The following is a 12,842-nucleotide window of genomic DNA, read 5'->3' on the forward strand; positions in this document are numbered from 1 at the left end:
AAAAGGGAAGGATCCAAATGAGCTTGGATGATAAACCAATAATTCAGAATCAAATCTGTAAGAGCACCAGGTGTAATTCACAAGCTCCAGGCATTGCAGAACTGCAGGTTTTGAGTGGAGAAGTTTGCATATTGGATGGTAAACTTAAATCATGAACAGCTAAAACAGAACTCCTGATATTTAATGTATCACTGAGAAAAAAGGCCATACTTACATAGTTATAATTCACCTCAATTGCCTGTGGTTCATTGATTCTGACATCTAATTAAATTGATCAGCTCCAATGATCACCAAGGCAACTGTTGGCCAAACATTACTAGAAAAAAAAGCTTGGTTTAAATTTCTAATTTATTTCATGGTTTCTACCCCAAATTGGAAACATATAAGAATTTGTTTTGAAGTAGAAATTATACACAACTGAGCACCATAATTTATACTACTGCACATTAGCCACTGTACGCTGGGTTTTATTTTTTGCTTGTCTTTGTCATATTAATTTCAGGGGCTTTCTCATATTTTTACTTAATTCACTTTTACTAGTGTTTTCTTTCAATAAACCCTGCTGTTACACTTAATTGTTTTTAAGAAAAGAAAATGTCACCTTTCACTACTCCAATGCTTTTGTCAAAAATCAATCTTTTGTTCAATCAAACATCATTTGAAAAACCCATAATGCATAACTTAGAAACATTTGGTTAAAATAGTTCAATGATAGATTTTTGGCATGTAAGTATTTCAAGACAATAAAGTCAACATTTTGTCTCGATTCTAAAGTTATTCATAAATGAAAGTTTTTCAAAACAATAATAAAACTGGGCAGAGGATCATATGTAGTGAGAGCAGGGAAGACAGAAGGAGATTGGCACGGGACAATCTCTAGGACATGCCAGAGACCTAGGATGGGGGAGAGGCCCCAAAGGAACTATGGGGAAAATTCTGGCTGAGACTCCAAGCAGTTTCTGAAATGGGTACTTCCTGTAGCCAGTCAGGACTTCTGGTGGAGGGAGAAGGGCACAAACTACCCATAAAACCATCAAGTCAAAATGTGTCCAAGCTACAATATGCAGGGACAACGATAGAGCAAAGACTGAGGGAATGGCTAACCAATGGTTGCTCCAAATTGAGACCCATCCCATAGGCAAGAACGAGTCCCTAACACTGTTAATGATACTGTGCTAGCTGACATGAAACTAGCATAACTGTCCCCGAGAGGCTCCACCTAGCGGATAATGGAAAGAGATGCAGAAACACCCGAAGATGGAGCTTGGAGAGTCTTATAAAAAGGAGAAAGAAGGGTTGAGGGACCTGAAGAGGACAGAAGCTCCACAGGAAGACAGAGTCAACTAACCTGGACCTCTGGGGGCTCCCAGAGACTGAATCACTAACCAAAGAGCAAGCACGGGCTGGACCTAAGCCCCCCACACATATGTAGCCGACGAGCAGCTCGATCTTCAAGTGGAGCTGTCTCTGAGCTGGTTGCCTGCCTGCCTGCCTGTCTGCCTGTGGATCCTGTGCCCCTATATGGACCACCTTCCTTGGCCTCAGTGAGAGAGGATGCAAATAGATCTACAGTGACCTGACATCCCAGGGATGTGTAGTTGGGGTATGACACCCAGATGGGGGGCTTCCCTTCTTAGAAGAGAAAAAGGTAGAATGCGGGAAGACTCGTGTAATGGGATACTGGGAGGAGAGGAAGGGCTGACACTGGGTTGTAAAGAGAATAAAAAATTAATTAATTAATTAATTAAAAAATCAAGGAAAAAAAGAATCAATAATGCTATTGATGACTATGACTCCTGATTGACCTTAAATTGGATAAAAAGCCTTTTTGTGGAATTAAAATAATTAGGATAAATAAAAGTGGAGAATTTAAACTTTTTTTTTTTTTTTTATTATTAACTTGAGTATTTCTTATATACATTTAAAGTGTTATTCCTTTCCGGTTTCCGGGCAAACATCCCCCTACCCCCTCCCCTTCCTTATGGGTGTTCCCCTCCCAACCCTCCCCCCATTGCTGCCCTCTCCCCAACAGTCTAGTTCACTGGGGGTTCAGTCTTAGCAGGACCCAGGGCTTCCCCTTCCACTGGGGCTCTTACTAGGATATTCATTGCTACCTATGAGGTCAGAGTCCAGGGTCAGTCCATGTATAGTCTTTAGGTAGTGGCTTAGTCCCTGGAAGCTCTGGTTGGTTGGCATTGCTGTACATATGGGGTCTCGAGCTCCTTCAAGCTCTTCCAGTTCTTTCTCTGATTCCTTCAACAGGGGTCCTGTTCTCAGTTCAGTGGTTTCCTGCTGGCATACGCCTCTGTATTTGCTGTATTGTGGCTGTGTCTCTCAGGAGCGATCTGCATTCACATTTTGATCATCCGTCTTGAGTTTCATTTGTTCTAGGCATCTAGGGAAATTCAAGCATTTGGGCTAATAGCCACTTATCAATGAGTACATACCATGTATGTCTTTCTGTGATTGGATTAGCTCACTCAGGATGATATTTTACAGTTCCAACCATTTGCCTACAATTTCATAAAGTCATTGTTTTTGATAGCTGAGTAATATTCCATTGTGTAGATGTACCACATTTTCTGTATCCATTCCTCTGTTGAAGGGCATCTGGGTTCTTTCCAGCTTCTGGCTATTATAAATAAGGCCTGCGATGAACATAGTGGAGCACGTGTCTTTTTTATATGTTGGGGCATCTTTTTGGGTATATGCCCAGGAGAGGTATAGCTGGATCCTCAGGCAGTTCAATGTCCAATTTTCTGAGGAACCTCCAGACTGATTTCCAGAATGGTTGTACCAGTCTGCAATCCCACCAACAATGGAGGAGTGTTCCCTTTCTCCACATCCTCACCAGCATTTGCTGTCACCTGAGTTTTTGATCTTAGCCATTCTCACTGGTGTGAGGTGAAATCTCAGGGTTGTTTTGATTTGCATTTCCCTTATGACTAACGATGTTGAACATTTCTTTAGGTGTTTCTTGGTCATTCGGCATTCCTCAGCTGTGAATTCTCTGTTTAGCTCTGAACCCCATTTTTTAATAGGGTTATTTGTCTCCCTGCTGTCTAACTTCTTGAGTTCTTTGTATATTTTGGATATAAGCCCTCTATCTGTTGTAGGATTGGTAAAGATCTTTTCCCAATCTGTTGGTTGCCGTTTTGTCCTAACCACAGTGTCCTTTGCCTTACAGAAGCTTTGCAGTTTTATGAGATCCCATTTGTCGATTCTTGATCTTAGAGCATAAGCCATGGGTGTTTTGTTCAGGAAATTTTTTCCAGTGCCCATGTGTTCCAAATGCTTCCCTAGTTTTTCTTCTATTAGTTTGAGTGTATTTGGTTTGATGTGGAGGTCCTTGATTCACTTGGACTTAAGCTTTGTACAGGGTGATAAGCATTCTTCTACATGCTGACCTCCAGTTGAACCAGCACCATTTGCTGAAAATGCTATCTTTTTTCCATTGGATGGTTTTGGCTCTTTTGTCAAAAATCAAGTGCCCATAGGTGTGTGGGTTAATTTCTGGGTCTTCAATTCTGTTCCATTGGTCTATCTGTCTGTCTCTGTACCAATACCATGCAGTTTTTATCACTATTGCTCTGTAATACTGCTTGAGTTCTGGGATAGTGATTCCCCCTGAAGTCCTTTTATTGTTGAGGATAGTTTTAGCTATCCTGGGTTTTTTGTTATTCCAGATGAATTTGCAAATTGTTCTGTCTAACTCTTTGAAGAATTGGATTGGTATTTTGATGGGGATTGCATTGAATCTGTAGATCGCTTTTGGCAGAATGGCCATTTTTACTATATTAATCCTGCCAATCCATGAGCATGGGAGATCTTTCCATCTTCTGAGATCTTCTTCAATTTCTTTCTTCAGAGTCTTGAAGTTCTTATTGTACAGATCTTTTACTTGCTTGGTCAAAGTCACACCGAGGTACTTTATATTATTTGGATCTATTATGGAGGGTGTCGTTTCCTAATTTCTTTCTCGCTTGTTTCTCTTTTGTAGAGGAAGGCTACTGATTTATTTGAGTTATTTTTATACCCAGCCACTTTGCTGAAGTTGTTTATCAGCTTTAGTAGTTCTCTGGTGGAACTTTTGGGATCACTTAAATATACTATCATATCATCTGCAAATAGTGATATTTTGACTTCTTCTTTTTCCGATCTGTATCCCTTGACCTCCTTTTTTGTTGTCTGATTGCTCTGGCTAGAACTTCAAGAACTATATTGAATAAGTAGGGAGAGTGGGCAGCCTTGTCTAGTCCCTGATTTTAGTGGGATTGCTTCAAGTTTCTCTCCATTTAGTTTAATGTTAGCAACTGGTTTGCTGTATATGGCTTTTACTATGTTTAGGTATGGGCCTTGGATTCCTATTCTTTCCAGGACTTTTATCATGAAGGGGTGTTGAATTTTGTCAAATGCTTTCTCAGCATCTAATGAAATGATCATGTGGTTTTGTTCTTTCAGTTTGTTTATATAATGGATCACGGTGATGGTTTTCCGTATATTAAACCATCCCTGCATGCCTGGGATGAAGCCTACTTGATCATGGTGGATGCTTGTTTTGATGTGCTCTTGGATTCGGTTTGCCAGAATTTTATTGAGTATTTTTGCATCGATATTCATAAGGGAAATTGGTCTGAAGTTCTCTTTCTTTGTTGGGTCTTTGTGTGGTTTAGGTATAAGAGTAATTGTGGCTTCATAGAAGGAATTCGGTAGTGCTCCATTTGTCTCAATTTTGTGGAATAGTTTGGATAATATTGGTATGAGGTCTTCTATGAAGGTCTGATAGAATTCTGCACTAAACCCGTCTGGACCTGGGCTCTTTTGGTTAGAGACCTTTTAATGACTGCTTCTATTTCCTTAGGAGTTATGGGGTTGTTTAACTGGTTTATCTGTTCCTGATTTAACTTTCGGTACCTGGTATCTGTCTAGGAAATTGTCCATTTCCTGCAGATTTTCAAGTTTTGTTGAATATAGGCTTTTATAGTAAGATCTGATGATTTTTTGAATTTCCTCTGAATCTGTAGTTATGTCTCCCTTTTCATTTCTGATTTTGTTAATTTGGACACACTCTCTGTGTCCTCTCGTTAGTCTGGCTAAGGGTTTATCTATCTTGTTGATTTTCTCAAAGAACCAACTTTTGGTTCTGTTGATTCTTTCTATGGTCCTTTTTGTTTCTACTTGGTTGATTTCGGCTCTGAGTTTGATTATTTCCTGCCTTCTACTCCTCCTGGGTGTATTTGCTTCTTTTTGTTCTAGAGCTTTTAGGTGTGCTGTCAAGCTGCTGACATATGCTCTTTCCTGTTTCTTTCTGCAGGCACTCAGCGCTATGAGTTTTCCTCTTAGCACAGCTTTCATTGTGTCCCATAAGTTTGGGTATGTTGTACCTTCATTTTCATTAAATTCTAAAAAGTCTTTAATTTCTTTCTTTATTTCTTCCTTGACCAGGTTGTCATTGAGTAGAGCATTGTTCAATTTCCACGTATATGTGGACATTCTTCCCTTATTGTTATTGAAGACCAGTTTTAGGCCGTGGTGGTCTGATAGCACGCATGGGATTATTTCTATCTTTCTGTACCTGTTGAGGCCCATTTTTTGACCAATTATATGGTCAATTTTGGAGAAAGTACCATGAGGAGCTGAGAAGAAGGTATATCCTTTTGCTTTAGGATAGAATGTTCTATAAATATCTGTTAAGTCCATTTGGCTCATGACTTCTCTTAGTCTGTCTACGTCTCTGTTTAGTTTCTGTTTCCATGATTGGTCCATTGATGAGAGTGGGGTGTTGAAATCTCCTACTATTATTGTGTGAGGTTTAATGTGTGTTTTGAGCTTTAGTAAGGTTTCTTTTACGTATGTAGGTGCCCTTGTATTTGGGGCATAGATATTTAGGATTGAGAGTTCATCTTGGTGTATTTTTCCTTTAATGAATATGAAGTGTCCTTCCTTATCTTTTTTGATGACTTTTAGTTGAAAATTGATTTTATCTGATATTAGAATGGCTACTCCAGCTTGCTTCTTCTGACCATTTGCTTGGAAAGTTGTTTTCCAGCCTTTCATTCTGAGGTAGTGTCTGTCTTTGTCTCTGAGGTGTGTTTCCTGTAGGCAGCAGAATGCAGGGTCCTCGTTGCGTATCCAGTTTGTTAATCTATGTCTTTTTACTGGGGAGTTGAGGCCATTGATGTTGAGAGATATTAAGGAATAGTGATTATTGCTTCCGGTTGTATTCATATTTGGATGTGAGGTTATGTTTGTGTGCTTTTCTTCTCTTTGTTTTGTTGCCAAGACGATTAGTTTCTTGCTTCTTCTAGGGTATAGCTTGCCTCCTTATGTTGGGCTTTACCATTTATTATCCTTTGTAGTGCTGGATTTGTAGAAAGATATTGTGTAAATTTGGTTTTGTCATGGAATATCTTGGTTCTCCATCTATGTTGATTGAGAGTTTTGCAGGATACAGTAACCTGGGCTGGCATTTGTGTTCTCTTAGGGTCTGTATGACATCAGTCCAGGATCTTCTGGCCTTCATATTTTCTGGCGAAAAGTCTGGTGTGATTCTGAAAGGTCTGCCTTTATATGTTACTTGACCTTTTTTTCCTTTACTGCTTTTAATATTCTTTCTTTATTTTGTGCGTTTGGTGTTTTGAATATTGTGTGATGGGAGGTGTTTTGACTATTGTGTGATGGGAGGTGTTTCTTTTCTGGTCCAATCTATTTGGAGTTCTATAGGCTTCTTGTATGTCTATGGGTATCTCTTTTTTAGGTTAGGGAAGTTTTCTTCTATGATTTTGTTGAAGATATTTACTGGTCCTTTGAGCTGGGAGTCTTCACTCTCTTCTATACCTATTATCCTTAGGTTTGATCTTCTCATTGAGTCCTGGATTTCCTGTATGTTTTGGACCAGTAGCTTTTTCCGCTTTTATATTATCTTTGACAGTTGAGTCAATGATTTCTATGGAATCTTCTGCTCCTGAGATTCTCTCTTCCATCTCTTGTATTCTGTTGGTGAAGCTTGTATCTACAGCTCCTTGTCTCTTCTTTTGGTTAAACTTTTTTCAAATGAATTCTTTCTTATTAATAATTCACAGACCCTTGCCTTTCCATTTTATGAGTGAAGATAAAGCAAGCAGTAGATTTATATTTTGGTCAATTATTTTCCAGTGACATTGTTTCACAGAAGCCAAAATACATTGTAAAATATACAAAGAAGTTTTGGGGATGATTGTCATTCAGTTGTTCTTTGCATGACAGGACATTTCATGCTCTTCGTCCTACTTTCATTATTAACTTTCTACTCTGGTAAAGCAGGGTCTGTGTTAACACCTATGTCAGTATAGCAAACATTAACGTAAGTTTCCAGGGGATGGGAAGATATTTCACTTGATAAAGTACTTGCTTTGAAAGCATGGGAACCTGAGTTTGATTTCCCAGAACCCATGTAGAAACATCTGACCAGAGTCATATGCAGTTACAATCCCACTGAGGGAGGTAGAGACATGTGATCCCTGAAGATCATTGTTCAGCCCCATCACCTCTTTTCTAAGTTTCAGGTCAGTAAGGGACTTTGTTCCAAATAATAAGGTAGACAACTTCTGAGGAACAATGCCCATGCATACTCATGTGCATAGAAAGGTGTGTACACACACACACACACACACACACGAGAGAGAGAGAGAGAGAGAGAGAGAGAGAGAGAGAGAGAGAGAGAGAGAGATTCAGAAATTCATTGTCAGTTGGATGTCAGTTTTACATTTTGTGTATTACTTTCACCAGATTATGGGAACTCAGCACCATGTAATTCAGTTTCTTTTACATTTAGACATTGTCTTTGTCCGAAGTCAAATCCGAGTCTTCTGTTTGATTTTTGAGACTGAGTTCATGCTAGCCTTGAACATATAACTCTCCACATTCCAGGGTATTGTTTTAGGAATAAACTAACATACTTGGCTAAATCTAAATTCATGAAGACAGGGGCAGAGTTGAAAAGGCTCCTGGTCATCCCTCCATGATGGCATCTACAGAAATGTGTACCATTTCCTCTGATCTCCATTGGTACTAGTTCTTAACTATACATTAATTTCATAAACCCAGAGTCACAACTCCACAGGGACTCATATGAGTAAATGTCAGGAGGGATGTCTTAAACAACTAGACAACAGTAAAACTACCCAAACTGCTAGAAGTTAACTAAAAATTAAACATGTAATTCATTGTACAATTTCTGGCATTGCTTGCCTCTGTCACGTTGCATCATTGCAGTGCAGATTCGGTTCTGAACAGACAGCACGTGTGCTGTGCACTGTGTAGACCATTGTGCATGAAGCTTCAAGGAGCGTTGCAGTTCCAGACACTTGCATGTTTGGATTCCAACATTTTCATTGAGTGTACACATTCTCTGTTGTTACTGAAATGCTTCTACCTTGTTTTCATTCTCCTTTAGAAGGTCATACCATGAAGTCTTCAATCATTGAAAATATTAAGATCTCCACTGATTCAGTGGGAGAAACTATGAGTTAAACCTGCTAAAGACAGAAATTAATGCTGACATTTATTTCTACTACTAATATAAATGCTGAATATTGCCACCTTGAAACCATACAAGCACACACATACACACATACACACATACACACACACAAAAACACACACACACAAACACACACACATACACACACACACATACACACACACACTCAGCCCGCACACACACTACATTAAGAAAAAATAGTGATACTTTGTAATTTTCATATTAGTGGAAAAAAATTAAATTCTTACATGGAATTCCTGTTTTAGCTATCTCTGATCAGAATCGTGTTTATGAGTGGTGACTTGACCACTTCCATTATGTGGACTTTATAAGAACATATTCTAAAGGGAGATTAAAGGTATTTTTGAAATTAGTAAAGCCATGGACCCAAATAATGAGAGATCAGGAGGTAAGAAGCTGCATGACTCACTGACAGCAATGTTGATAATAATTGCTTTGGTGGATTGAGAAAACGTCTGTGTGTCAGTAGAGAAGAAATGGGACTCATCTGGAGGATCGCAAGATGTTTCATAAGTTAAAACCATTGGTAAGTTGAAAATATGATGCAAACACTGAAAGAGGGACCTATATATCTGTATGCAGAGGACTAATGGAGGGTTTTTTGACCAAAAGCACAAGGAGTCTGTCTCTGAAGAAGCTAAATAAACAAAGCCCATCAAATGTTGAGATGGTGCCCTAATTTAAACTTAAGTACTTGTACATGACTCTACTATCAATCATTATGTATGTATGTATGTATGTATGTATGTATGTATGTATGTATGTATGTATGCATCCATCCACCTATCTATCCATAATCTACCTATCTCCTCTATGTTTTTATATGAATTTTCTATATATCATCTACAAATCATTTCTCTATACATCATTCATTTATCAGTCACTTATTCTTAATTATCTATCATCTATCTATCTGCTTATTGTCTCTCTATCATCTATAATTTTCTACATCTGTCTTTATCTATCTATGTACCTATCAGAGTCATTCTTAACATGCTGTACATACACTAAGATATCTAATCACAAGCTCTAAGAACTCAGTCCTCATAGACTACACTCAAAAGCTAATTTAAAAGTAAGTTTACTGACTGCTAAATAATGTAAAGCACAGTTGTAATAAGCTCATTTATGTCCTGAAACATATTGTAAAGTTTTATTGTTTTTAGTATCTTTGAGACATGGTTTAACTATGTCGTTCAGGCTGATCTTACATTTCCATTGTCTTGCTTCAGACTTCTGAGGGCTAGAATTTTTATTATCAGGCTAGAATTTTTATTATCATTTATTAGCTCTATAGCCAGTAGTCCTTCATTATTTGAAAAAGAAGAATCCAATTAGAATTTAACTAAATATTTAAATAGCCTGTGTAACATTAAAATAATAACAGAAAATATGGAAAATGTTGGAGGACTGTGAATATACTGTTATATTCTTTTTATCCTTCTCAATATATTACTTCCTCCCTAAATAGCCAAAAGATAGCCGTTCTGAAACAAGATCATGATTTATTTGGTGAGACATACAGAGTTTTAAAATCAATCTATTTTTATACTTTATATACAAAAATGAGATTTGAAAGACTGACAAAAAAGCAACAGATGGGCAGAAGACAGCTTCACAGTGCTAGCACTGGTCACACAAGTATAAGGACCAGAGTTCAGATTCCCAGAAGCCATGTAATACAGAGTGGAAATGCTAGCTTTCCTATAACTCAAGTCTCAAAGGCAGCAGTAGATTCTCTGGTACAAATGGCTGATGAGACAAGTTGTATGGGTGGGCTCTGAGTTTGATTACGGGAACCTGTCTCAAGAAAAGACAGAGTGGGATTCTTTTTCTTTCTTTTTTTCTTCCATTTTTATTAAATCGGGTATTTCTTATTTACATTTCAAATGTTATTCCCTTTCCTGATTTCCTGTCCTTCAGCCCCCTAACCCCTCCCCTTCTATATGGGTGTTGCCCTCCCTATCCCCCCCATTACCGCCCTCCCCCAACCATCCCCTACACTGGGGTCCAACCTTGGCAGGACCAAGGGCTTCCCCTTCCACTGGTGCCCCAACAAAGCCTTGTTCTCTGCTACCTATGCAGTTGGAGCCTAGGGTCAGTCCATGTATAGTCTTTGGGTAGTGGTTTAGTCCCTGGAAGCTCTGGTTGGATGGCATTGTTGGTCATATGGGGTCTCAAAACCCTTCAACTCTTCAGTCCATTCTCCAACAGGGTCCTGTTCTCAGTACAGTGGTTGGCTGCTGGCATTCGCCTCTGTATTTGACATGTTCTGGCTGTGTCTCTCAGGAAAAATCTATATCCGGTTCCTGTCAGCATGCACTTCTTAGCTTCATCCATCTTCGAGTGGAATTCTTAACATAAGCACTCCTCAGAGATATGTCTTTCACACATGTGCCCCTATACACATGAAAGCACACAAGCACATGTGTATGCATACTATACATATAAACACATGCAAAGAAGAAAACAAATCCCCAAAGATATAAAAATAGTCCATGAAAAGGAAATGATGCCTTCTATTTCTCTGTCTTGCATCTAGACACAGGTCTGAATGTTTAAAATTACATAAAGAAGGGAGTTCATTGCCTTGTGTAGAAAAGCTTTTACCTTAAGGTATTCCTTGCATAGAGCCATAGAGCAAAATGTAATGGGGGAACTTGGAAAAGATTATCCCCATATCTTGGAAATTGGGGATATGCCTATAAGAACCCCTGAGAGATAAGATAGAGTCAGGATGGATTCACAAGGGGTATGCATTCTCAGGTTCCTCCCATGTTCAGCTAATACTAAGAAGGGATTGAGGAGAGTATGGGTGGAATGCAAAAGGGAGAGAGTACCCAGTAGATTACAGACTTTGAGGATTTCCTTTTTGGTCTTCACCAAATGAAGTGGCCCATAGAGTTAAGTGAGAGAGGTTGTATAGATGACTTGGAAATAACTTCTTTCCTCTCATGCTGTGGCCACGCATACATGTTTTATGTGTGTCAATCTTTACAATATTTTATTATTTTTTTTATTATTAACTTGAGTATTTCTTATATACATTTCGAGTGTTATTCCCTTTCCCGGTTTCCGGGCAAACATCCCCCTCCCCCCTCCCCTTCTTTATGGGTGTTCCCCTCCCCACCCTCCCCCCATTGCCGCCCTCCCCCCAACAGTCTAGTTCAGTCTTAGCAGGACCCAGGGCTTCCCCTTCCACTGGTGCTCTTACTAGGATATTCATTGCTACCTATGAGGTCAGAGTCCAGGGTCAGTCCATGTATAGTCTTTAGGTAGTGGCTTAGTCCCTGGAAGCTCTGGTTGGATGGCATTGTTGGTCATATGGGGTCTCGAGCCCCTTCAAGCTCTTCCAGTTCTTTCTCTGATTCCTTCAACGGGGGTCCTATTCTCAATTCAGTGGTTTGCTGCTGGCATACGCCTCTGTGTTTGCTGTATTCTGGCTGTGTCTCTTGGGAGAGATCTACATCCGGTACAATATTTTAAATTGGAGATGTTTTTCATTTTTGACTATGTGCAGAGGATGTGAAGGACTTGCTCCAATCTCATTTGTAAGTAGAAGATCAGTGTTTATACCTCAAGCCATTTAGCTCTAGATTTTTATGGACTGAGAACCACCATGCAGTTGGTGCAAACCAGAGCTGTAACACCGATAGTAACAGAGACTCAACATTATTAGATCAAATCTCAGTTGCAACCATTTTAGATATACTTACTTTTAGAATGCTGTTTCATGGATCAAGCCTTATCAAGACCTTAAAGATTAAATTGGAACTGAACATTTTAAAAAAGATGTATTAGGTAAACATGAAACTATCATAGCAAAATCTTTAAGATGTTTTTTTTTTCTAAAGGTATTTATTTTCTTTTATTTTTAAAAATTGGGTCAAGGCTACACAAGTCTTCAGGATTGCAGCTCAAATATGTATAAACAAGAAAGTAATTCATCTACAGATAGGCATGATCAGGTATTGAAAGGACAGGGCTGTAAGGGATGCAGTGAATTCATGAAAGAAGAATGTATGCACTATGCACTGCATGCACTCATTTTGTGGCACCCTCTCTTTGCAAACACTGACTTGGATATTTACTTACGTTGAGAAAATACAGCATTTATATACTTGATAAATGCAATGAACATAACAAGGCATACACACTGAAGTTCATTTATTGCAACTTATGGAGACCAATGATTATTAAACCAGTATACCCAACCTATCCCCAAAAGATATGATAGACTAATGTCTCCAACAACCAATCAACGGTTGATCAATCACCAGATGCTCTAGAAGCCAGATGT

This window comes from Rattus rattus, chromosome 13, assembly GCF_011064425.1.
Source record: "Rattus rattus isolate New Zealand chromosome 13, Rrattus_CSIRO_v1, whole genome shotgun sequence".
NCBI classification, from domain to species: Eukaryota; Metazoa; Chordata; class Mammalia; order Rodentia; family Muridae; genus Rattus; species Rattus rattus.